The 25,391-nt window shown below is 39.6% G+C and overlaps 1 protein-coding gene across 6 annotated transcripts in view; it reads right to left on the reverse strand.

The window, feature by feature from the left end:
* LOC149205321 (SKP1-like protein 21) overlaps window positions 1-25,391 on the reverse strand; it is a 288,166-nt gene that overhangs the window by 191,968 nt on the left and 70,807 nt on the right. The gene's annotated exons all lie outside the window — the stretch shown is intronic.

Raw genomic sequence — 25,391 nt, forward strand, 5'->3', positions numbered from 1 at the left:
TGAATATCCTAATTCATTCCACTGTTGATGAGATGGTCAAAGTTAACAAAGAAACTCTCTTTGACATCCAAACCTCTCTGCAAACTGCACATGAGAATATTGAGTTTTTGCAGCTTGAAACAAAGCTACAGCAGGAAGAATTACACCAGTGGAGTCATCATTCTGAACCTGTTTCTGTTCAGAACAATGAAGCAGACTCCCATAAACAGCAAGTCAATAATGTTACAGTTCATTCAGATAAAGCAGCAAAGTTACATGCAGATGCAGAGGTTCAGTCTGCACTTCCCAAGCCCATCATCAGACCTTGGGAACAGCTTGTCCACAACAAGCACAGAACTGGTCTTGGATATGACAAGGACTTGTCCTTTCATATTCCAGACTATGCCAAGCCCATTCAGTTTCAGAGTGTTGGTTTCATTAATGACAGTTCACCTGCTCCTTATGACAGTTCAGCTTCAACTGTTCCAGATTCTACTCCTCTTCCACCGCAGCAGCAACAACAACAGATTGTAAAATGCCAACATTGTAACCGAGTTGGCCATTTGAAAGATCACTGTTTTGATCTTCATCCATGTAAGCACTGTCATAAAACCAGTCATTCTTCACACAGATGCTTCAGAAATAAACGTCCTGCAAGAACAAAGATTCATCTTGGATGGATCGCTTCTTGGCAATGGGCATCAACAGCCAAGAAGATATTCCAAACACATGTCAGAACTTGTTCCAGAATATTGAACAGTCTTGCAGTTGAGTTTTCTCCATCTTCTCACCTTGTACCTGACAGGGGGGGAAATGATGGTCATCTACAAGCTTCAAAGTCACATCAAGCGAGCCTGAGCCACAACCTGCCACACCAGTTTCAGAGTTGCAGCCAGAGACAAAGATGCCCGTGAACAGATTGAGAACACTTCCTCTAGCAGAAGACATCAGCTTCTTGCCAGTTTTTGGAAGAGTTCCAGGAATTGCATTAAGCATTCCAGAGTTGTTGGTCATCCTTAAACCATCACAGATTGAGAACACTTCCTCTAGCAGAAGACACCAGCTTCTTGCCAGTTTTGGAAGAGTTCCAGGAATTGCATTAAGCATTCCAGAGTTGTTGGTCATCCTTAAACCATCACAGATTGAGAACACTTCCTCTAGCAGAAAACTTCAGTTTCTTGCCAGTTTTGGAAGAGTTCCGGGAACTGCACTAAGCGTTCCAGTGTTGGTGGTCATCCTTAAACCACCGCCCTTTTTTACCAACATTTCATAGAGCACATTCAGCCTAGTGCTGCCATGCATTTTTTGCACACTTTGTATTACAGCTCTCTTCTTGGACTCATACATAACCCTTCGGATTAAGGGGGGGAATGTTGGACACCTAATCCTAAATGGTTAGTGTGGAAGTTGAATGGACAAAGCAGTCCAAGAGACCTTGGGATCTGAAACCCAAGAGTCACATATTTGTACTATAAATGTACATCTATTGTTAATAAAAAATTGAATTCACTGATTTATCTTTCATATTGTTTGTTGTCCATGTGTGTTTAACAAATACTTGCAGCAGACTCTGATGAAATTGGGAGACGAGGGGCATCTCCAATGCGGACATTCTTCCCCTTACTTTGCCCCTTCCCTGCTGCCCTTGATTGAGCCATGAATACTGTAAAAATAATAAACCAAAAATGCACAAATTTGTAAAAGAAATGCATATGCAAACTATTGTAATAAAAATACAAAATAATAGAGATGAAATGCACTTACCTGTTGCTTGAATCTCCTTGAAAACACTCCCACACCCTTTGCTCCTTACTCCAAAATACTCAAAGAAAACCCACAGCCAAATAGAGAAGTGAAAGTGAAACAAAACAACAGCAAATTCGCCTTTTTAATGCCGCGCAGGTGACTTTGTCCAGATTCGTGTCTGGAAATCAAGACACGTCATGTCTGATTGGGACACAATCTTGATTTGATCGTGTGCCAATGCGACACGACGTGTCCCGATTTCCGAACACGAATTGGCAAGAATCGTGTTGGATTCGCAACACATCAACCCTTCTGAACGAATCCAGTTTCATAGGTTTTGGGCTATCAGTTTGGTTTATAACCTCTGGTCATGTCAAACACTCAAAGCTAAGCTTGTTTTAGGGCTTGCAAGCTTGACTATTTGTAAAAGTGAAGGGATACTTCATATAAATAGAGGATCCCTCCACTTCCTTTGACCATCATCACACATGTGAATTCAGCCTCCTTAGAGAGTGTGAGTTTCCTTTTTCCATTGTCCAACTTTCTACTTGGCAAAATGTGATTTTTATGGCGAATATTTATATTTGAGATTGATTTTTGGATTGGAGACATCTTTTTGGGATCAAAGGAAGAGTTTCTTGGTGGACTTTATAAGTTTCTTGCAGATTTTTCTATATTTGGATGTGAATGAATTTAAGGCTAGGGTTTCTAAATGTTTCATGACTAAATGCATATTGTTGATTGGAAATTTTGGTAAAATTTTGCATGTTAAAATTATTCTTCCTTGAAACCTATAGAAGAACTCCTAGAGTGTGTCTTCTATACTTAATTTCTCCTGTCACAAAAAATATAGCTAGGGTTTTACAAGAGGAAAATAATTTCCCCCCTTACTCTAATCGATTTTCACCTTCCTTTGAAATTTTCCCTAAAGCTCCACTGCCTTTGTAGGATTAGGCAATGGCTAATGTTGTGTTGATCAAAAAACAATCAAAACTAAAATATTCATTTCTTCTTACCTACGCTAGGTTTTTGATGTCAAGCCACTAGGGTTTTCTTAGGGTCAATTTGCCATAGAGTTGAGCTCGAGTGGATGCTTATGGAAGGAAGTCCAAGGTTTGCCTTCATAAACCTTTTAAATGCAAAAATCTAGCATTTATTATGGCAAAACCTCCGAAATTAGGGTTGACGTCATCCTTTCTTAGCTCCTTGATGCCATTCAAACCTTAGTCCTTAGCCAAGCTTCAACTTGAAGCCTATCTAATAGTTCCCCTATCCCTTTGTTAGCTTAATTTATCAATGGAATCCTTTCTTTGATTTTTACATGTCTAGATGCTCCTTATAATTGCCTAGCAATAAACCCTAACTTGCAATAGCCCTTAGCTAGTATATGCTTAGAACACTTGTTCCTTTATAAAGCATATTTGAACATGTTTTACCTTTAGAGTATCTTTCCTTAGGCCATTTATATCACCTTGAGCTTGCTAAGCTTCCCTTGTGAAATTCCAATAAATAACAAGAAGGTCATTGAGGTGACAGTGACAATCATTTCTCATTATTGCCACGGGGTTTGGCCCTTGCCTGGTGAGTCCCCTCACAAGGCCTAACAGATTTTGTAGCAACAAGAACCATAGTGTTGAAATATGTAACTAGGTTTGGTCTTCATAATGACATGTGTAATCATGATTTTATGTAATTGATGTAAGGAAGAAAAATAAAATTATTTATGATATCCTTGAGTCATGGGTTTCATGCTCAAGGAATTTTTATTTTATAAATGAAGCTCCCATTGTGTATTAGGTTTGAAGACCCATTTCGGAATGTTACATATTGTAAAAGAGAATTTATTTGAGTCATAAACCCTCCAAGACCTCATCACAGGCACTCATTCAAGTCGGCCTTCCAAAGGAGCTAGAGATTATTCTAGAAGGAGATGTTAGCCTAGACACAAGCACAAGTCAGCTTATATGGAGAGACTACTATATAAAGGAGGAATTGGCCTCACTTGTTGAGCAATCATCTAGCATCTGAAATAGAAGAAGTGTGAGATACACAAGCATAGGAGCCTCTCATCAAACGAAGAAGGAAGAAGAAGGAGTCAAAGTGTTTTGGGTTCGTTGTTGGGCAAATATCTCTCACACGTGTGAGGAGGATTAGTAATATCTACTGCAAAAGAAGCCAAGTTATTACAGTCAATTTAGGAGGCCGAATCAAGGAAGAAATCAAGTCTCCAATCAAACTGAATTGCAGAAGAAAAGGACTCTATCAAAGCAAGAATGGATCAAGGGATAAAATCATTGGTTGTCCCTCACACATGTTGCAACTAAGGTTTATGAAGAAGCCGAGGCTTGCAGGCCTGTGATAACAGGCCAAAATCTGAAGAGAAGTCGAGATCCATGGTGGAACAAGAAGTTTTACTAGCGTTGACACAAGGAAGAAGAATTGTTTCAAGGAAGCCTTGTGACATGGCCTTCGAGAGGTTATTAGGTCAAGGGCCTTAGTCTTGGAATTCATCACTCGAAGATTCTATAAAAAGAAGAATTCGTTTGGGTTTTCCTCTCCAGCTGGAGAGGTTTTGGTCCTCGTTGATCGCCTACATCTTGTGTCCCTTGTCTCATTGTTGTTTATTTGTTTGATGAAGGGAACACTATAACAATCAAAGCTAAAGAAGAACCTAATCAAAAGAAGTAAAAAGTATTCACAAGCAGTTATCATTACTAGAGAGATCCCCTCTTCTCTCTGCCCTAGATTTCTCGAGATGGTATCACAGCTAGCTAAGGTAACAAGTTAAGGGCAGCTCCATAAGGGACACTCGAGCACTCAAAGACCAAAGTTCAAAAAAAGGCATCAAAAGAAGATCCTCTCATCTCCAAGAAGACAAGGGCTACATCATCATCTACAAGAAAAGTGTCAAAACCCTAATTAATTAAAGGAGAAGTATACACTAGAAGCATTCTTGGGATCCTCGCTCATCACATCATCATAATGAAGGAGATCTCAAAAGAATCTTATTTCTACTCAAATAAAAGGATCGAAGCATCTCGAAGTTTACTCATCCAAGGGAAGCAAGATCAAGAACGTTGTCATCATCATCAAAAGATCTAAGGTGATCTCCCTGTCTTTGGAGTCAAGGATCACTTTTGAAGAAAACCATCTGCATCAAGGAGAAATTTTCTATTACGTATATCATCGTCAAGATCGAGAAGGCAGCAGATTGAAGGAGCATCTTCACAAGTAAGCATATCTATGTCTACATATGAATTTGTCAAAATGCCTTTTTGCAAGGAAAGCAACAAACTAGTTGGGGCTTCAAATTTTCTTGCATGGAAGAAAAGGACATATCTAAACCTCATAGAAAATGAGGCCATGGAACATGTTAAGGGCCCAATCACTAAATCTCCAAAGGAAGATGCTCAAGCACTTGCAAGGTATATGAAAGGGGAAGTAAGAGCTCAAATGATTCTCATAGAATCCATCAAGGATCCCCTCATTCGCTATGTATCTAAATTGAAACATCAAAAGAAATATATGACAAACTTGTAGAGTTATTTTCTATAAACACAGCAAGAGAAGTAATCTCATTAAGACAAGAACACTACAAGATGAAGATATCAGGAGAAGGAGGAATAGCCTCATACTTTATGAGGATATCTGAAATAAGGGACCAACTACAAGATTTGGGAGAAATAATGTCTGACAAGGAGATGACTACCATAGTGCTTAATGCACTTCCAGAGGAATAGGGTAACTTTACATCAAGCATCTATGGGAAGAAGGAAGCTACTCCATTCAAGGATCTATGGTCACTATGTTGTTGATTTGGGGTAGCATTGGATGAGCTCTAGCCACGAAATTTGGTGGAGGTTGGGGCACATGAGATCTCCAATACCCAGAAAGGGTTTGGGCAGATTCTAAACAGATCAGAAGATATTAAAATAACTAATATTTTTAATGGAGTCCCTAAGTCTAAACTTAGGGAAAATAAAATATTAATGTGTATTAATATGAATCTGTTTTTTTTTATTTCAGCTCGGATGAAGAGGAGGAGAGTGAGGAAGGAGTGGCAGCAAAGATGGCACAGGATCCGCCCTCGGCTGAGCCTGAAAATTTGTCCGTCCAGCCAATCTCTCAGAAAAGAAATCATGAATCCTCTACCTCGGATTCAGACAAGGAAACCTCTCAGTCTGCCCAACTCAGTTTGCAAATCATGCCAGCTCAGCAGTGCCCTCCTGAATGGGTCAAAGTTGGTAAAAAGAAAGGGAAAAAATGCCGCATAGTTGACTCTTCCCATGTTGGGTAGAATCCTATGCTTGGCTTCTGCTCCCCTGTTCTTCCAGTTACTTCCTGCTCAGCTCTACTCTCTTCTCTCTTCTTCTAGGAGCCGAGGTGGATAGCCTATCCTTTCCGGCTGCCTGTGTTCTTGCTTCTCTTGGCTGTAACTTCTAGCTGTATTATACTTTCTCTTAATAGACTTAGTTTTTACCGAGAAAAAAAAAATATGAATCTGTGTTAGAGTGGTCCAAAAGACATGGATCGCTAGATCTAATCCTAGCCGTTGATTAGGGACTTAATCTCGGTCGTTGATATGTCAACAGGAAAAGTATAAGAGGAGGCTTGAGGGTCACTTGGAGAACACACCAGAGCGATCAGTCATTCTATTCTCTAGAGCGGGGTTTGCTAAGAGAGATAGAATCAGTGATCGGCAGAGCAGCTGAGGGGCATTGAGCACAAAGAAATAGAGAAGGCAGAGACTGTGTCAGGAGAGCAACGCAGTAGCCAGGGAGAGTGACGCAGAGCCAGCAAGGGCTCCTGCAGAGCCACGCAGAGGCAGCCAAGTGTTGCGCAGAGCACCAGAGAGGCCAGCGTGTCTGACGCAAAGGCCCAGAAAGCTGACACAGGCCAAGAAAGGCTGATGCAAGGCCAGCGTGATATAGAGAGGGGCTGACGCAGTCCAGATTGGGTAGACGTTGGGGTTGCAAGAGCAGATTTGTGCTGAAGCGCTGCCGAAAGGTTTTTTCGGGTTTCAGCCAAGAGATTTCTATCAAACTATGAGGTATAGCTGCTAAGGAAATTCTCTGTTGGGTAGGCTAGTTTTGGCACCCTGATTGTATTCTGATATTGCTTAATAAGAAAACCATCAGATAGTTGCACCGGTTTTCCCGCATTGGGTTTTTTCAAGGACACTGGTCCAAAAATAATGGTGTCATGTGGTGTTTGTTCTTGTTTCTTTTAGTTGCTGATCTGTAATATGTTGAGCATGCACTCGTGTTTATTTTCAGTATTTACTTTGTAAATAACTTGTTAAAGAAAAACTAACAAGTAGGTAGGAATAAATCAGAAAAGGTGCATGAGGGGTTTCTAAACTAAGTAAAATTAGAAACTTCAACATAGTATCAGAGTGTGATTGCAGATCACAGGAGGACTAAAAGACATCAGCTGAGCAGAGCAATAGCAGCAGAAAACAATTGTGCTGAGGTGACAGAAGCTATTTCTAGCAGCGCAAAAGCCAAGGAAGTGTGACGCAGAGCCAGCCAGAGCCACGCAGAAAAAGTCGGGGACTACGCAAACTCTCAAAGAGGCCAGCGTTGCTAACACAGAGGACCAGAGGGCTGACGCAGGGCATCCCAGGGCTGACGCAGACCCATCTAGGTTGAGGCAGAGAGGGGCTGACGCAGTTCACAGAGAGGCAGTTTCTGGGGTCTAGAACACTGCAGGAATATTGCAGAGTGGAGCTAGTGAGGTAATGTAGTAAGAACAGTACCTGACAGAGCAGGGCCAGAGGAATTGTTACCTAGGGTTTCTAGCCGAGGAACCCGGATCAGCAGTGCAGTTGCACAAGACGATCAGAGTAGGGGGCATCTCGACAAGTGGCAGAAGGATTTCCAGGAGGGAAATCAAGACTCAGAGGGAGTCCAGAAGAGAACTTCCAGATCAGAAGTAGAGACTCAAAGGAGTTGAACAGAGAACTTCCAAGAAGGAAGTAGAGGAGCGTCATGGCACTACACGGGGTAAAAGACCAGGATAGACTAGACGGAGCATCAAACTTCGCAGTTTGGAAGGCCAAAATCTTATCAATGCTTGACAGGAATCTTGTCAAGAGCTTCGCCTTAAAGGTAGTAGTTGTCCCAGTCGACCCAAATGATAATGACAGGTACGAAGACACGATGGCAAGGGCCAAGTGCATTATCCTTGACGGGGTCAAGGATCATGTGGTACCACATATAGCCGAGAAGGAAACGGCAGTTGAGATGTGGGAGGCTCTCAAGAACCTGTACCAACATACTTTTGTGCAAAGAAGAATGCTCCTCGAGAACCAGATGAGGTCGTATCAGATGAAGAAGGGTCAATCAATTGATATCTTCCTCAGAGGACTAAATGAGATCCGAGACCAGTTGATTGTTATAGGAGCGACCGGATCAAGAGCTTATGGTGAGGACAAACCTGAATGTTGTCTCAAAAGATTGGGAAGTGTTTGTCCAGAGTATCCTGGGCAGAGGGACTCTCCCACCTTGGGACGAGATGTGGGCAGCTCTAAGCCAAAAAGAGATCAGATGGCAGTCGAAGACAAGTAGCAACAGCAAAGGTCAAGCAAGAGGAGGAGGATGTGGCCCTAGCATCTGAGGAAAGCAAGAGAAGCAGAAGAAGAAAGATCTCTCCAAGATCAAGTGCTTCCACTGTGGAGAGATGGGTCATTATGCGACTCAGTGCCCAAGGAAGAAGAGTAAGGGAGAGTCTTCCAAGACTAAGGCAGCACCAGCAAGGGCAGAGAAGGAAGTGTTGACAAACGATGATTGTGCCATGAGTGCACACACACCACTTGAGCGGAAGTGGGGAGACATCGAGTTGTAGTAAAATGGACTACAGGCGATGAGGGGCAGGATCCTTGAGGTACCCAGCCTCTTGGATTAGACCATGCTACGGGAGCCCCAACGAAGAGTAGCAAGACTGGCTGAGTGGGTAGAGACGGATGCGGATGGAGCAGCAGAGAGAGCGATAGTGCAGGAGTCCCGAAACAGCGCAGAGCTTGCAGGCTGCAGCAATGCTAGAGGCACAAGAGTGTTGCACCAGTGCAGGAAGGCACAGAGAGTTGTGCAACGGTGCGAGATGCAGGGAGTTGTTGCATCAACGCAGAAGTCAAAGAGAGGGAGCACTTGTCAGCGGCAGAGGGAGCTTCAACATCAGTGGGTGTCTCTAGCCCAACAGGGAGGTCAGATTGGGAGATCAGTTACTTACTTCTCAGTAACTGAGTTGTAGTGCAGCAGTGGGCAGCACGATGCAACATGATGACAAGAGGTGCAGTGTGGATGCAGTGCTTGGAGAAAGGACCAGCAGTAGCACGGATGCAGAGGGAGTTGTTGTATAGATGCAGCAGCAGCAGTAGCAGAACCATGGGCAGCAGTACAGGATGCAGCAGTGCAGAGGATGTTGGGCAGGAAGGCCTAGCATCAGCACAGGAAACGATGTCGGATGATCAGAGTAATACTCAGTGAGGAGTATTGCTAGAGCATAATCCTCGTTAAGAGGGAGTGTTGAGTTGGGGAAGCATCGGATGTGCTCTAGCCACGAAACTTGGTGGAGAGGTTGGGGCACATGAGATCTCTAATACCCATAAAGGGTTTGGGCAAATTCTAAATAGATCAGGAGATATTAAAATAATTGATATTTTTAATGGAGTCCCTAAGTCTAAACTTGGGGAAAATAAAATATTAATGTGTATTAATATGAATCTGTGTTAGAGTGGTCCAAAAGACATAGATCGCCAGATCTAATCTTAGCCGTTGATTAGGGACTTAATCTCGGTCGTTGATATGTCAACAGGAAAAGTATAAGAGGAGGCTTGAGGGTCTCATGGAGAACACACCAGAGTGATCAGTCATTCTATTCTCTAGAGCGGGGTTTGCTAAGAGAGACAGAATCAGTGATCGGGTGAGCAGCTGAGGGGCATTGAGTAGAGAGAAACAGAGAAGGCAGAGATTGTGTCGGGAGAGCAGCGCAGCAGCAAGGAAGAGTGACGCAGAGCCAGCAAGGGCTCACACAGAGGTAGCCAAGTGCTGTGCAGAGCACCAGATAAGCCAGTGTGTCTGACGCAAAGGCCCAGAAAGTTGACACAAGCCAAGAAAGGCTGACACAGGGCCAGCGTGAGACAGAGAGGGGCTGACGCAATCCAGATTGGGCAGACGTTGGGGTTGCAGGAGCAGTTTTGTGCTGAAGAGCTGACGAAAGGTTTTTCTGGGGTTTCAGCCAGGAGATTTCTCTCAAACTGTGAGGTATAGCTGCTAAGGAAATTCTCTGTGGGGTAGGCCAATTTCGACACCCCGATTGTACTCTGATATTGCTTAATAAGAAAACCCTCAGATCGTTGCATCGGTTTTCCTGCATTGGGTTTTCCCGGGGACATTGGTCCAAAAATAATGGTGTCATGTGGTGTGTTTGTTCTTGTTTCTTTTAGTTGTTGATCTGTAATATGTTGAGCATGCACTGGTTTTTGTTTTAAGTATTTACTTTGTAAATAACTTGTTAAAGAAAAACTAACAAGTAGGTAGGAATAAATCAGAAAAGGTGCATGAGGGGTTTCTAATCTAAGTAAAATTAGAAACTTCAACATATGTAAAATTTAAGGAACCAGGTTGCAGGAAAAATCCAATGTAGGATCAAATAAGCAAACTCAAGCATATGCTGCCATGGCAAAGAGAAAAGGGAAGTTCGGAAAATTTGGTCCTCAGAAACGAAAGAAGAATATGGCAAAGTTTCAATGCTATGGATGTCAAGAATATGAGCACTACAAAAGAGATTGTCCAAAACTTAAGAAGGGCAACAACAAAAGAGGAAGAGAAGAGGCCCACATCACTGAAGAAGTAGAGGTGTTGAAAAATGTAACTAGGTTCGGTCTTCATAATGACATGTGTAATCATGATTTTATGTAATTGATGTAAAGAAGAAAATAAAATTATTTTGTAATGCTTGAGTCATGGGTTTCATGCTCAAGGAATTTTATTTTATAGTTAAGGCTCCCATTATGAACCTTTAGGGTTGGTCATCATGTCATAAAGTCTAATGAGTCAATGTCAAAGATTGAAGACCCATTTGGGCATATTATACATTGTAAAAAGTGAAGTTAATTGTGTCACAAACCCTCCAAGACCTTGTCACAAGCTATACCTCATGTCGGCCTTCAAAAGAGATGAAGATGTTTCTAGTATGGCAAGTCAGCCTACCCCTTGGCACAAGTCGGCTTATTTCTATAGGCAGATCACTATATATTGAAGGATCTCAGCCTCCATTAGCACACCACTCGATCAAGCATAATACGAGAGAGATAAAAGTGTGAGGATCATAAGAAAGGAAGCTAATCACCAAGCAAAAGAAGGAGAAGCATATCGGAGTTATTTCTAATATGTTGCAGAAAAGGGCTGAAGATAGCAAAGTTATCCTATAAGTCGAATCAAGGGAGAAGTCATAGTATTCATCAACCCAAACTACAAAAGGAATTCTTTCCATCCAAGTGAAGGGAAATCAAGGTACAAAGTTGGTCAACATCCATCACACGTGCTGCAACTAGGGTTTCTGAAGAGGCTGAGAGTTGCAGGTTTGATCCAAGAAGCTGAAATCTAAAGGATAGCCGAGAAGGAGGGAGGAGCAAGCACTCAGCCCATCGTTGACTCAAGGAAGAAGAAACAAATTAAGGAAGCCTTGTGACTTGGTCTTGGAGTGGATAGTAGGTTAAGGGTCTTGGTCTTGTTATTCGTCACTTGAAGTTTCTATAAGAAGAAGAATTCGTTTGGGTTTTCCTCTCAAGTTGGAGAGGTTTTGGCCCTGGCTGATCACCTACATTATGTGTCTCTTGTCTCCTTATTGTTTATTCTTTGGTAGTTGTTTGATGAAGAAGAACATTACAATAACCTAAGTTAAGAGAAGAATCTAATATAAAGAAGTAAAAAACATTCACAAGAAGTTATCATTATAAGAGAAATCACCTCATTCCTATGCCCTAGATTTCTCAACAAAAGGACGCTGAAAAGAAGAAATCCAAGAAGGAGGAATTAAAAGATCTCTATTATGATTGAGATAGTCTTCCTCACCCAATTCTTTTCAAGTTTTTATCTTCAAGTTTTTGTTGTAAAATATAGCTATCATGGTAGGAATCACTAAGAAGCACGATAGGGTGCATCATGGCATCATAGAGGCATATATGATTGAGATACTCTTCCTCACCCAATTCTTTTCATGTTTTTATCTTCAAGTTTTTGTTGTAAAATATAGCTATCATGGTAGGAATCACTAAGAAGCACGATAGGATGCATCATGGCATCATAGAGGCATACAATTGAAAGCAAGAGCTCATGACATCATATTAAAGAAGCATGCAAGATAGGCAATCACCTATAAAAGGATATAGCTCTTGGTAACCTCATTAAAAACATTAGTAGTACTTATGGAAGAAGAAAGCCATCTAGTATGAAGCTCATCATACAACATTCAAGAGGAGCATTTGTAAGATGAGGATGATTATGATCCACTGTTGGAGTCTTAATTAGAAGATTCATCGAATCGAAGAAGCAAGTGTTTCATCAAGGATTTCAACTTGTAGGGAATTCATGGAATGATGGTGTGATGACAAAGTGAAAAAGGTCCGGATGATTGATGTACATTCAATCAAGGAAGTTGTCGAAGGAAGTCTAGATGACCAAAAGAAAGAAATGAGGTATATATGCATATATTTAGATAAAATTGAGTCATGTCATATGGTTGCAAGGATAAATGCTCTACCTTGTGAGCATGATCAAAAGAAAGGATCTCCTCCTTTGGAAGAATGCATGAAGGCATGGTTCACACATTAACTAGATGAAATCAACATAATATGTCCTCATATGAAATATGAGGTGGTTGACAAAATTGAAGGAACTATGATTGGAAGTTCCTAGGAAGAAATGTGTGAATAAAGAAAGGAAGAGATCATGAAAATGCAACTATGGAGAGGGCAATCGACATCCAAGAACTAAAAGATTTGACTATGATATCTCCATGAGAAAGATATGAAGACTCTGATAAAGTTTGGAAGAGCAACTATGGAGAGTGCAATTGACATCCAAGAACTAAAATATTTGACTATGATATCTCCATGAGAAAGATATGAAGATTCTGATAAAGTCTGGAAAAACAAAGAGACCCTTGACATTGTATATCTTTTGGAGATGTGTCAATATATATGCAAGATGTTGATGCAAACAAGAAGGTGTCATGATGAAAGACCATCACAAAGGTAATCTTGATTCATTTTCTATTTTTGGAACAATATCTGGATGGGCTAATGCAGGGCTGCCAAGGGAAGAGTTGTAGATGTCATCTACAACTGATGTTCATGTGGTAGGATGAAAGATCTTGAAGAAAACATGACACGAAGAAGGAAGCAAGGCAGGAAGGAAGGCCAGATATGGACTAATGGATCACTTTCTGATGAAAAAGGATGACATGACTGACATGATTCGTGGATGAAAGTGATGGACGGTTTGCGCCCTACAAGAAGTCCCAAAAGAATGTAGGCTCCATAACAAATAAGAAATTCATGACATCGAAGAAGGGAGTCCTACAGGCAATTGTTTGTCCCATGATCTCCACCTAAAGAGTTGTTGGAAGCAAGTCCTTGGTCAAGAGGATGCTTGGTCAAGTCTCTGATTAAGAGGGAGCTTGGGTACATTCCTTTTATAGGAATGAGTGCATTCCTTCAATAGAATGGATATATCCTCCCTAGTTGAGAGGGAGAGATAGACACATCATTCTTGTCTTCACTTGGGAAGATAGAATCGAAGATTGGGTAAGCATCTAGCATCTGATACTCTTTGAGGATGTGTTAGGGCACCCAAGATAAGAGTAGTTGTAGAGGACCAATATCCTTTGAGGATTGGGAATCCAAGATAAGAATAGCCCTAATGGAACATACTCTGCGAGAACCTGGGTGGGGTATGTTCTGAGAGAGACAATGATGAGGGTGTCCATAAATCATTGATCTCGCTAGCATTGTTCTCTAATCTTGTGGAGACATATAGCGGTTAGTCAAGGCCTTGCTATGTGACAATGTTGGATGATATGATGTTAAACAAATAGGTTACCAATCCGACTCTTCTGATGAGAATTCTTCAAATTGAGAATGTCCAAGTACCTTGTATGGATTATGAATACCTCCTTAGTTAAGAGGGAGTGTTGAAATATGTCACTAGGTTCTGTCCTCATAATGACATGAAAAATCATGATTTTACGTAATTGATGTAAAGAAGAAAAATAAAATTATTTATAATATGCTTGAGTCATGGGTTTCATGCTCAAGGAATTTTTATTTTATAAATGAAGCTCTCGTTGTGAGCTAATAGGTTTGGTCATTAAGTCATAATGTCAATTGAATCAATGTCCTGTATTGAAGACCCATTTGGGCATGTTACATATTGTAAAAGAGAATTTATTTGAGTCATAAACCCTCCAAGACCTCGTCACAAGCACTCATTTAAGTCGGCCTTCCAAAGGAGCTAGAGATTATTCTAGAAGGAGATGTCGGCCGACATATTTTGCATGGACAGACTACTAAATAGAGGAGGACTCTACCTCACTTGTTGAGCAATCCTCCAGCATCTAAAATAGAAGTGCAAGATACACGAGCATAGGAGCCTCTCATCAAGCGAAGAAGAAAGAAGGAGCCAAAGTGTTTTGGGTTTGTTGTTGGGCAAATATCTCTCACATGTACGACGAGGAATAGCATTATTTGCTCCAAAAGAAGCTGAGTTATTACAGTGAATTTAGGAGGCCGAATCAAGGAAGAAATCAAGTCTCCAGTCAAGTTGAATTGTAGAAGAAAAGGACTCTATCCAAGCAAGCAAGGATCAAGGGATAAAATCATTGTTTGTCCCTCACACGTGTTGCAACTAGGGTTTCTGAAGAGGCCAAGAATTGCAGGCCTGTGATAATAGGCCAAAATCTGAAGAGAAGTCGAGATCCATGGTGGAACAATCAGTTTGACTAGCATTGACTCAAGGAAGAAGAATTGTTTCAAGGAAGCCTTGTGACTTGGTCTTGGAGAGGTTATTAGGTCAAGGGTCTTGGTCTTGGAATTCATCACTTGAAGATTCTATAAGAAGAAGAATTCGTTTGGGTTTTCCTCTCAAGTTGGAGAGGTTTTGGCCCTGGCTGATCACCTACACTTTCTATCCCTTGTCTCATTGTTGTTTATATTTTGATAGTTGTTCGAGGAAGAGAACACTATAATAATCAAAGCTAAAAAAGAGCCTAATCAAAAGAAGTAAAAAAGTATTCACAAGCAGTTATCATTACTAGAGAAATCACCTCTTGTCTCTGCCCTCGATTTCTCAACACATAGGTATTAGTGATGGGACACCTCATGTCTAGCAGCGATTGACTTTAATGGTCCTTCACTAGACAATTTCTGCTATGGCTCACAACAACTCATTATCCTATCAAGGAGATTACTACATGATGTGATTACAAGTTGCAGTGATCTTGGGCATGATTAGCTTCTCAATGAATCTTTGAATCAAGTCCATGAAAGGCCCTATTGTTATAGGTCTACTTCATTCCATGCTTTGTGATTCTTAGTATCCTGCAAGAGGATGTTCTTCCCTAGATGGAGCCATGGTTAACACTGGACTCGATCTCATAAATCTAAGTGTTAATCTACAGACATATTCATGGTTATTATTCAAGGCAAGCTAATTGTTACAGAGTTCACCAATCAGCATCGAAGGTTTCTGAAAACATTGCAAAGTGGATTGGTTAGTCAATCCATTAATGTATGATCGATGATTCATTGAGTGCTTTTCAAGCTTAAAAAATGTTCAAGTCTTTATAATTCAAGGATAGATGGTTAGAAGGAGATTTGACACATTATTTTTCACAAATACATGCAAACGAAAAATCAAAACTACATGAGGAGTGACAAATCAGAGATACATGTAGACAAGTGATACTATGGCAGCAAGTGCCCCATATTTATAGATGTTGTGCAGTGTTGAAACTAATTATGGGAGGATGATGACCCCCAAAAGGATGTGATCATAGAGAGTTCGCAATCATCTTTTGTTGATGTTTGTAGCTCGAGCAGGTACTTCTACACAGGCCTAAATGTCTAGGCATGCAAAAGTTGCCTAATACACCCTTAACCGTAGCAATTATTTTAGTGATTTAAGTAACTGTTCATTTTCTAATACCAAATCTGATTTGATTTTCATGGCAATTTACTTTGCACCCAGAAATTAATAAAAACTAAAAAAAAAAAAAATCTGAAAACTGTTGAAAATAAATATACTAGTATTTTAACTTTAAATAGAATTTGCAGCAGAAAATAAACGGAAAATCAATCACAAAACACAGCAGAAAACTATGTCCAACAAATTCTCCTTCACTTTCTATTCCTCAGGAAAACTAGGGCCTTCTTTAACAAGGAAATTGACCCACCGAGACTACACAGAAAGTATAGCAATGGAAGCTGGTAATTCAGTCCCCTCAATAATTCAGCTTGCACTTGTGCTAGTTGTTTTTCACAATTTTGGCTCATCTGTATTTTACAATTTCAGCCCAACTATAGCATCTCAGCCTCCTTTCAAGTATGCACAAACCCTCACACCCCACCCTCTAGAACTTGACCTCACAAGTCTTGGCGTCTTCTTCCATGCGGCACACCCTCGACCTCCTCCTCCACACAACACACCCTCACACCTCCACAAACAAGTCTCAACCCTCCTCCTGTGTGCTCCAAAATTCAGTGTTGTGAAAATCGCGATAAAATGAAAAAATCGCGATTTTTTCCCTCTGCCGATAAAATCGCGATAATTAAACAAAAAAATCGCTGGTTTTTTTTGCCGATTTTTATTGAAAAAATCGCAATTTTATGAAAAAATTGCAATAAAAATGAAAAAATCGCCGGGGGTCGCGACAACATAGTTTTATAACGTTTTTTTGGGTTTTTTCATGCAATTTTTTTTGAAAGAAACAAATAATTTTTGAGTGGGGCAGCTTAATGATCAAGTCTAGGCCCTAGTATGGATATGCTATTCATGGTAATGTTAAATTCTTAAAGTAAAAGGATGAAAATGACTCGGGATGTTTGAGAGTGGTTCCAGCCTCATTGGATTTCATATGGAGAAAGTAGAATTTTAGATTTCATTTAAAATCCAGCAGACTTATCAGTTTTTCAGGATTTCAGGATTGTGAGATTGTAATGTTTCCAGGTGACACCACCTGCCCGAGCTACCCTTGCCACCAGCAGAGGACATGGTCTACCTCCTATAGCTCCTACTTCTAGTTCTTCAGCTTCTAGAGCACATTAGACTCCACTGCCATCTCCACCAGCACAGGCACCAGCATCTACATCTAGAGGGAAAGAGAAAGCTGTGGCATTTTCTCGCAAGAGGGACAGAGGAAATCAATAGGATTAGACTTTCATTTTATTGCATATGACATTATGACATGATGAGATACATTATCATATTTTTTTTGATATTTTGAGGCTGAATTGGAACTCAGAAGTCAGGACTTACTATTCAGGACATGATTCAATGTTATGTGTGATTTTAGCACTGGAAATGATATTAAACATCGTATATATTAGTTTTTTTATCATATTTATGTGTCAATGTATTTATTTTATGTTGTAGATGGTTTAGAAATTAAAAAAATTGAAAAAAAAATGAATATTTTTGTACCAAACGATTTTTTCCCGATTTTTTCCGATTTTTTCCCGATAATTCCGATTTTTTCCAATTTGTTCCCCACACCAATTTAATCTTGATCACGATTTTCACAACATTGCCAAAATTTATGTAGACGTACACTTTTCACCTCTCTTTAGCCTTGAGTCTCTCACTCGCTTGAGAAAATCATTCTCCCAAGAATAGTGTGTCTTCACCTCTCCCTTGAGGCTTCTTCTATAGTTTCTCATTGAGCTAGATATCAAACCCTAGACCTCCTAACTTCTATGTGATGGATGGGTAGGATTAGATCCTAAACCTCACTTGAGATTGATAGTTGAGATTACATCTAACTCCTATATGATGGATGGGTAGGATTAGATCCTAAACCTCACTTGAGATTGGCAGTTGAGATTACATCTAACTCACTAGAGTAAATTAATTTATTTTTCATTAGAAAATGTTACCTCAATACCCAACATTAATTAATAGATTCATAAATGTGTTTTCCTACATTACAATTAGGAAAAAGATCATTAAAGTCACTTACTCAACATGAGCAAGTACCTAAAGATACTTTTGGACATCTTCTGCATGCTTGACACCTAGCTTATGCAGAAGCATCTATCCAAGATATTAACATCAACAACAATTTCATTTTATAGGACAAAGGTGAGTTAGTTTAATGAAATGCATAGGTTTTTTCATTAGTGGATTAGATCAATCTCAAAAGTCGATCTCAATTGAGCTGAGATCTAATCTCATTGTCAATCACTTTGGAGATTAGGGTTGTGGATTTGATCATAACTCAAACTTATAAAAGAAAGGCTAGGACAAGCAGGAAGACACACAAGACACAATGAGAGTGGTGTCTTAGTGGTTGGGTGGAGAAGGACTTCCGTTTTGTTGAGAAATCAATATGCTAGTAGTTTAGAGTTGATTCCTCTTATTTGATAATTACTTGTGATAGTTTGTTGCCTTTTATTTACTTTGTTATGTCTTCTTCATCAAACAATTACCAAAAGATACAATACATGAAGATCACAAGAGACAGAACACAAAGATGTGGACTCCAAGCCAGGTCAAAACCCAACAAGGGGGAAACCCCAACAAATCCTCTTCTTATAGAATCAGATCAAAGTGAGATATCCAAGACCCAAAAACCAAGACCAAGACTGCCACAAAAGCCCCAAGTCAGCCATCCTTCAAGCCTTCTTCAACGAAGTCAAAGTTAACAAAGTCAACGTTGGTCAATGCTCTTAAGAATTGGTCAAACCCTGAAATTTTCGAACCTGCAATATCTCTGAAATTTTCAGCCCTGCAGTAGCTCTGAAATTTCACACATGTGAATAGAATTCAGGAAGAACAATCTCAGCTTTCTCTCTCTTTTGACCTTCGCTCTCTCTCCTTTGACTTTTGCTTTTTCTTTCTTGACTTTCAATGGTTTTTCCTTCTCTTCTTGGCACAAAAATCGAAGTTGTGAATTGAAGATCAAATGAGGTTGAATTGCACTATATTTATACAAGTCCAGGAGGTCAGATAGCTATCTCTCTACATCAACTTGTCCAGGGGAGTCGACTTGGTCATGTGGATGACAAAATTTGACATTTTGACTCAAACAAAATGAGTTTTCCTTTTTATTACAAATAGTCCAAATAAGACTTGGACTCAATAATATTTCTTTGACTCGTGACAAATTTTCTCTTTGACTCAATGACCCTACAAGCATGAAGAACATGCTTTGACTAGAAAAATAAAATAAGAATAATAATAATTTAATTTTCTTCTTTTGTTTTTACATGAAATACATATTGATATAGGTACAACGATAATTATGAAGACCAAACCTAGTTACATTTACAACATTCCCTCTTAACTAGGGAGGTATTCATAATGACACAACAGGGTACACTCAAATTGAAATATTCTCCATAAGAAGGGATTCAGATTGACAAGCATCATCATAACCAACATTGTCAATAACAAAATAGCAAGTCATTGACTGACAAGCTCTATCTCTCTACTAGATCAGAGCACAATGCTAGGAGGCATACATTAGGACACCACCACCGCCTCTCGAGGCACATATCCCATCTGGATGTTCACCAGGTGTGATCTTACAGGACTATTCTTATATTGAATATCACCCATCCTCAAAGAATATCAGTCCTCGGGACTACTCTTATCTTGGATACCATACCCTCAAAGAGTATCAGTCCTCGGGACTACTCCTATCTTGGATACATTTCATCAAGGAGCATCGGTCCCAGACGCTTATCCAATCCACCATTCTCCCTACCAATGCCTTCACTAGGCTTACGGTTGTTAGTCCTTACCATAGTGCATGACACATGGAGAATGCGGTGTCCACCCTGACTCGCTCTCATCTAGCAAGGAAATCCTCACCCACTTTCAAACAAGGAGGAACAACCACAAACCTAAGCTTATCTCATAAAATACTCATCAATGTATCAACTACATGTTCTTCCATGGACATTTGTTGTACCTGCTTTGGCTCCTAACTGCATCACATTCTCAAATCATAAAACACTTTGACCTTCCTAGTTTTCTAACGATCTTCATCTAGCTTTGAATCCAACATGTCAACAAGTAGTTCATCAAAAAACATCTTCCAAAGCCAGATTTTTTATCACACAAGCGTTCACATGTTCTTTATTTGTGACGGGGTCCTACTTTCGTGCCTTTCCCAATAAATTATATCAACTTCCAATAATCATCAGTAGTATCTCTATCAGCAATAGTACCTGTCAAATCAATCAATGTAGAGCCAATTATAGCTCCCTCTTTCTGGCTAAGGTGAGTGAACTTCTTCTGGATCAATATCGAATCCAACATATCATCAAGTGATCAACAAATTGTCTCATGACTTCTTGAATCAATTTGCTACCTCTCCTACCTCTTATAGTGTCCACACTTCTGCTATATATTCTCCCTGGAATTCATACCATATACCAAACATTATGAATATCATCAACATAGTTACCAAATCAATCAAAGTGACTTCTAGTCAAGATGTAGAATCTTTCATGTCAAATTTTGCTACTACCTCCCTCTGAGGTCAATAGTACTTCCTTTGTATATAAGTTATGTCAATGATGTGTTCAGTTGTTAAACCAAGGCTAATGATGTTGTCATATAGTTTTCAATCAACCATCAAAGAGAGTCTTAATGATTTGGTTTTCCTTCCAACTTTCTATGACAGGTGTGTCTTGACAAAAAATATTATGTTATATTATTGACTTTTTGCCCATCTGTATTTCATGCATCATATTTTTCCTTCAACTCCCTCTGAAGATATGATTCCTTTTTCTAGATGTCTAATGTAGAATCTTTTCTAAGACAGACATACTTCTTCTTTTCATGTTGTCATTCAATTGACTTCTTTTGAACAAACTGCTACTTTAACCTTCTTTGAAGATGATGTCTAGAAATGATGATGCTCCCTCTTTGTGATCAGAAAAGCTTCAGTTATGTGTCCATGTTGCTTCTAGACCATCTTCATACCTTCTAGACTGCTTAGACGTTGCTTCCATGTTCTTCTAATAGAATAGACTTATGCCATGTTGCTTTGATTCTTCCAATCAAATGTTAAACTCTGGTGATATCGTTGAATTGATGCTTGAAACAAAATATTATGCTGGATAGACTTTTGTCTCTGCCATAGTTCTACTTCTACTGAAAATCTTGTATTCTTGTTTGCTATGCAACTATTTCTAAATCTTCATGATAAAATTGTACCAACTACGATAACTGTAAAATATTGATGGCCGAAATTCTTCTATTCTTGCTTGCTAGATGATAAGATGATTGCTTCCAACCTTTTGTGATAAGATGCAACTGACTATGCAGACTCCATTTCTTCCAATGTTATATGCTTCTTTACATGATACCATAATTTGCAAATCCCAAGACTCTTCTACAAATGTAACTGCAACTGCTACCTTCTAATGAAAGTGAAAACAAACTACTTTCAAACTTGGTAATAGTCAAATCCTTCAATAATAGAGATCCTTATGGTCTTCATTCTTCGGTTTCTTCTCGACTTCTTCATCTTTAGTGTTGAGAAATCTAGGGGCAGCTAGGGTAGATTATTTCTCTTACTTTGATAACTACTTCTGATGTATTTATACTTAATTTGATTAGCTTTCTTCTTTCACTTGATTAGTATTAGCATTCTTCATCAAACATCTACCAAACCATAAAGAACAAGAAGACAAAGCACACAAGATATAAGCGATCACAGCTTTGACCTAGATACAGTTTCACAACTTCGATGCAGCTTTGATGCGCTTCAATCTTCGATGCACCGTCAAAATTTTGTCTTGCCCAATAACTGTAGAAACCCTAATACAACAGAGAGAGAGAGAGGCCCAAAACTTCGATCTTCTTCTTCTTCTTCTTCTCCATCCTTTTCTAGCTACTTTCTTGAGAAGATCGAACTTGCTTGAGTGTGTCCAAATGAGGTTGAGTTCCTTCTTATTTATAGGTGCTTTTCAGGGTTACAAATTGCTATATTTAGGCCGACTTATCCCTTCATGTAGGCTAACTTGATCTTTGTGCCATGACGAGGTCTGAGAAGGTCTTTTGACTCAAATAAATTTTATTTACAATATGTAACATGCCCAAGAGAGTCTTTCATACATGAAAATGACTCAATTGACTTGTAGACTCAATGACAAGCCCTAGAAGCACTCAATGGGTGCTTGACCTAAAAAAAAATTTCCCTTGAGCATGAAACCCATGTCTCAAGAATAACAATAATAAATTTATTTTTCTCATTACATCAAATACATAAAATCATGATTACATATGTCATTACGAAGACTGAACCTAGTTACATATTTCAACATTCGACAATGTGAGCTTCACTTCTCTCTTTCCTCTTATTGTTGTTCTTATTCTTAGGATCTTTGGGACAACCTCTTTTATAATGTCCATATTCATTGCAACCAAAGCATTGCACTTTAGACATGTCTCGACTTCCACATGGTTGATTATTGTTGTTGTTGTATCTATGACAAGATTCAAATCTTCCAAACATTTTCCTTGATCCAGCAACAAAAGCTTAAGCATTTTCAATGTTGGATTCGATATCATCCTTTGCTTCTTCTAGAACACATTATGTCCAAAGTTCTTCAAATGTTGGAGTTTCTTTTCTGTTGAAAACTATAACTAGGTTCGGTCTTCATAATGAACTTATTGTAATCATGACATTGTATATTCTTTATAAAGAAAGAAAGAGAAATTATATTTTATTTTGGAGTATGGGTTTCATACTGAAGTTTGACTCAAAAGCATGTTCTTCGTGCTTTTAGGTTTTCTATGTCTTTCTAGGATAAAGAATATTATTGGTCATAAGACCTATCTGCACTCATTGTAATAAAGAAAGATATTTATTTTATCAAGAAAAATCCATTTTGTATCCCAAGACCAAGTTGGCCCAAGAGCAAAATCAAGTCGGCCTAAAGAAAGGTTATTCGACCCCTCAAGGAGGTTATAAATACAAGGAGCTCAACCTCATTTGATACACTCATCCAAGACAAGTTTGATATGTAATAGCCAAGGGGAAGAAGAGCTAGAAGGACTAAGGAAGGGAGGAAAAAATGAAGTTTCTTGGGCTAAATCTCTCTCTCTCTCCACAAGTGCAAAGCTAAGGTTTCTGTGAAGTCGCAGCTGCAGGAGGCTAAAATTGCAGGGAAAAAATTATGGGATGAAGTTGCAGTAGGTCAAAGTTTGGAAGCTGCTTCGGAGAAGATCTTGTTAGGGGTTGACTTAGTACTTGGTAGGGTTGTTGCCTTTGGTCATTGGGTCTTGGAAGTCTCTTTCTAAGCAAATTCAAAAGAAGAAGAGAAGCATTTTTCTGGTTTTTCCCTTGGAGGGGTTTTGCCCTAGCTTGGAGCCTATATCTTATGTACTTTGTCTTGTTGTGATCGTCATTGTTTTGGTAATTTCTTGATGAACAAAGATCTAATAAACTAATAAAAGGCCAACACACATCACAAGTAAATATCAAGTTAAGGAAAATCATCTATAATACATAAGGCTCCTGATTTTCCGACATTTTCTTACATAGATCCTACTTACAAAACCACTCCAATCAAGAGGTAGAGCATTGAGTATGGAAGTAATCAATTATGAATATGTTAATTTTAGATAACAATGGTATGTTCTATGCTTATGAGCAATTTACTTCAATTTTTCTTATTAGCCCAATATCAATTTCCAGATTAGCAATCACATTAACATCAAAAGTAAATGCAAACAGAACATAAACAATAACCAGAAGACAAGCCAAGACAAGAAGACACAATATTTGGCGGATGTCAGGGAAAAACCCCAATGTGGGGAAACCCTTTGATCAAGTCTTCTTATTATTCTTCAAAAGTTCAGCAGTGAAAGAAAGTACAATATACAAAATTCACTCGCCCAAACACAATCAAATATGTCCAATCAAACTGCAGTTAATAGGATGCCCTAACCAGAAAGTCAACACTGGTCAAATCAGCATAATTACTCCTCCAAATTAGCTCGATCAAACCCAGTCAATTCGGCCTCCAAAAACAGTCCAAATCAACCCAAAACAATCCTGAAGAAATCGGTCAAACTTGGTCAATGCACAGTCAACCCTGCGGTCAAACTTGTTGCAGTCAATGCTGGTCAAACAACAAAGAAAATCTCGCTTTTTGTGCCAAAGAATGTGGCTTGCCCAAACAGAGATATTCCCACAAAAATCGCAGTCAAACAAGGTCAAATGTTGCCCGATCAACACTGGTCAAACCTGCTACAACTTGGTCAATGCAGAAATCAGAAAACCCTAGTCAAACTTTCGCATGTGTGGAGGAGAAGAAGGTTGCCCTGCAATTCATACGACCCAATCAGATGAGGAGAGAGAGAGATATGTGTGAGATGATGAATGTCCAAATGAGGTAGATGCTCCTTCTATTTATATGCAACGTTGAGGGTGAAGAGACATGACTTTTGGGCTTCTGAGCCTACATTAGATTGTTGGCCAACCTTGACAATTTGTCCATAGAAGAAATAAATTCATAATTCCATTTATACATGTCAGAATGAGATGATCTTTAGATCAATCCTACACCTCTCGGAAAGAGGAATCCAACAAAAATATCATCTCCATCATATGAGTTGTCCAAGGTGGAGTTTGGCCCTAGTTGCCAAATTTAACACTCCCTCTCAACTAAGGAGAACTCCACCTGCCAAACCATCTGACAATCTGTACCATCCTTGTAGTCCCTGCTCTACTTTGCTCAGTTCTGCTCTGTTGAACCATGAAGAAATAATGAAGAAGAAATGAGCGAGAGTGTATCATACCACTCTCCACTGACCCGAAGTCAGTCTCCATTGATCCTGACCAATATCAAACATCCTAGCATAGGGAGTACGATAGTACACAATGCGTCCATCGGTATTACTATGGTCCCTATCCTCATTTCCCTATTAATTGGCCAGATGAGAGGTACTTCCCATGAGTCTTGGACTACATGGGTAGGATGTATCGACAAGAGAAGGTGAAACACTCATCCTGCTCATATGCCATAGGAGAAGGTGAACCACTCATCCTATGCATATATCAACCATCATAGTGTATCACAGGGGAAGGTGAACACTCACCCTGTACACAGCGCACCACTAGGGGAAGGTGAACCACTCACCCTATGGTTGCTCATCACTCCAAAAAGTACCCCAAACCCCCCTCAATATCCAACTCAAACGAGACCCTCGTAAGAGGGTCTCTCCACGACTCCAAGTCATTCACGGAAGGTTAAGAATTTGACCTTCCCCAGGGGCTTCGTAAGAATATCTATGACCTGATCATCAGTCCCAATATGACGAGCCTTATTGCTCCCCGTTGTACCATATCTCGGATAAAGTGGTACTTGATACCAATATACTTGGAGCGGTCATGAAAAATGGGATTCTCAGAAAGACAAACCCCAC

The sequence above is a fragment of the Pinus tabuliformis genome, chromosome 1_2 (genome assembly GCF_031772625.1).
Source record: "Pinus tabuliformis cultivar Carrire ecotype Pingquan chromosome 1_2, CPIR1, whole genome shotgun sequence".
Classification (NCBI taxonomy): domain Eukaryota; kingdom Viridiplantae; phylum Streptophyta; class Pinopsida; order Pinales; family Pinaceae; genus Pinus; species Pinus tabuliformis.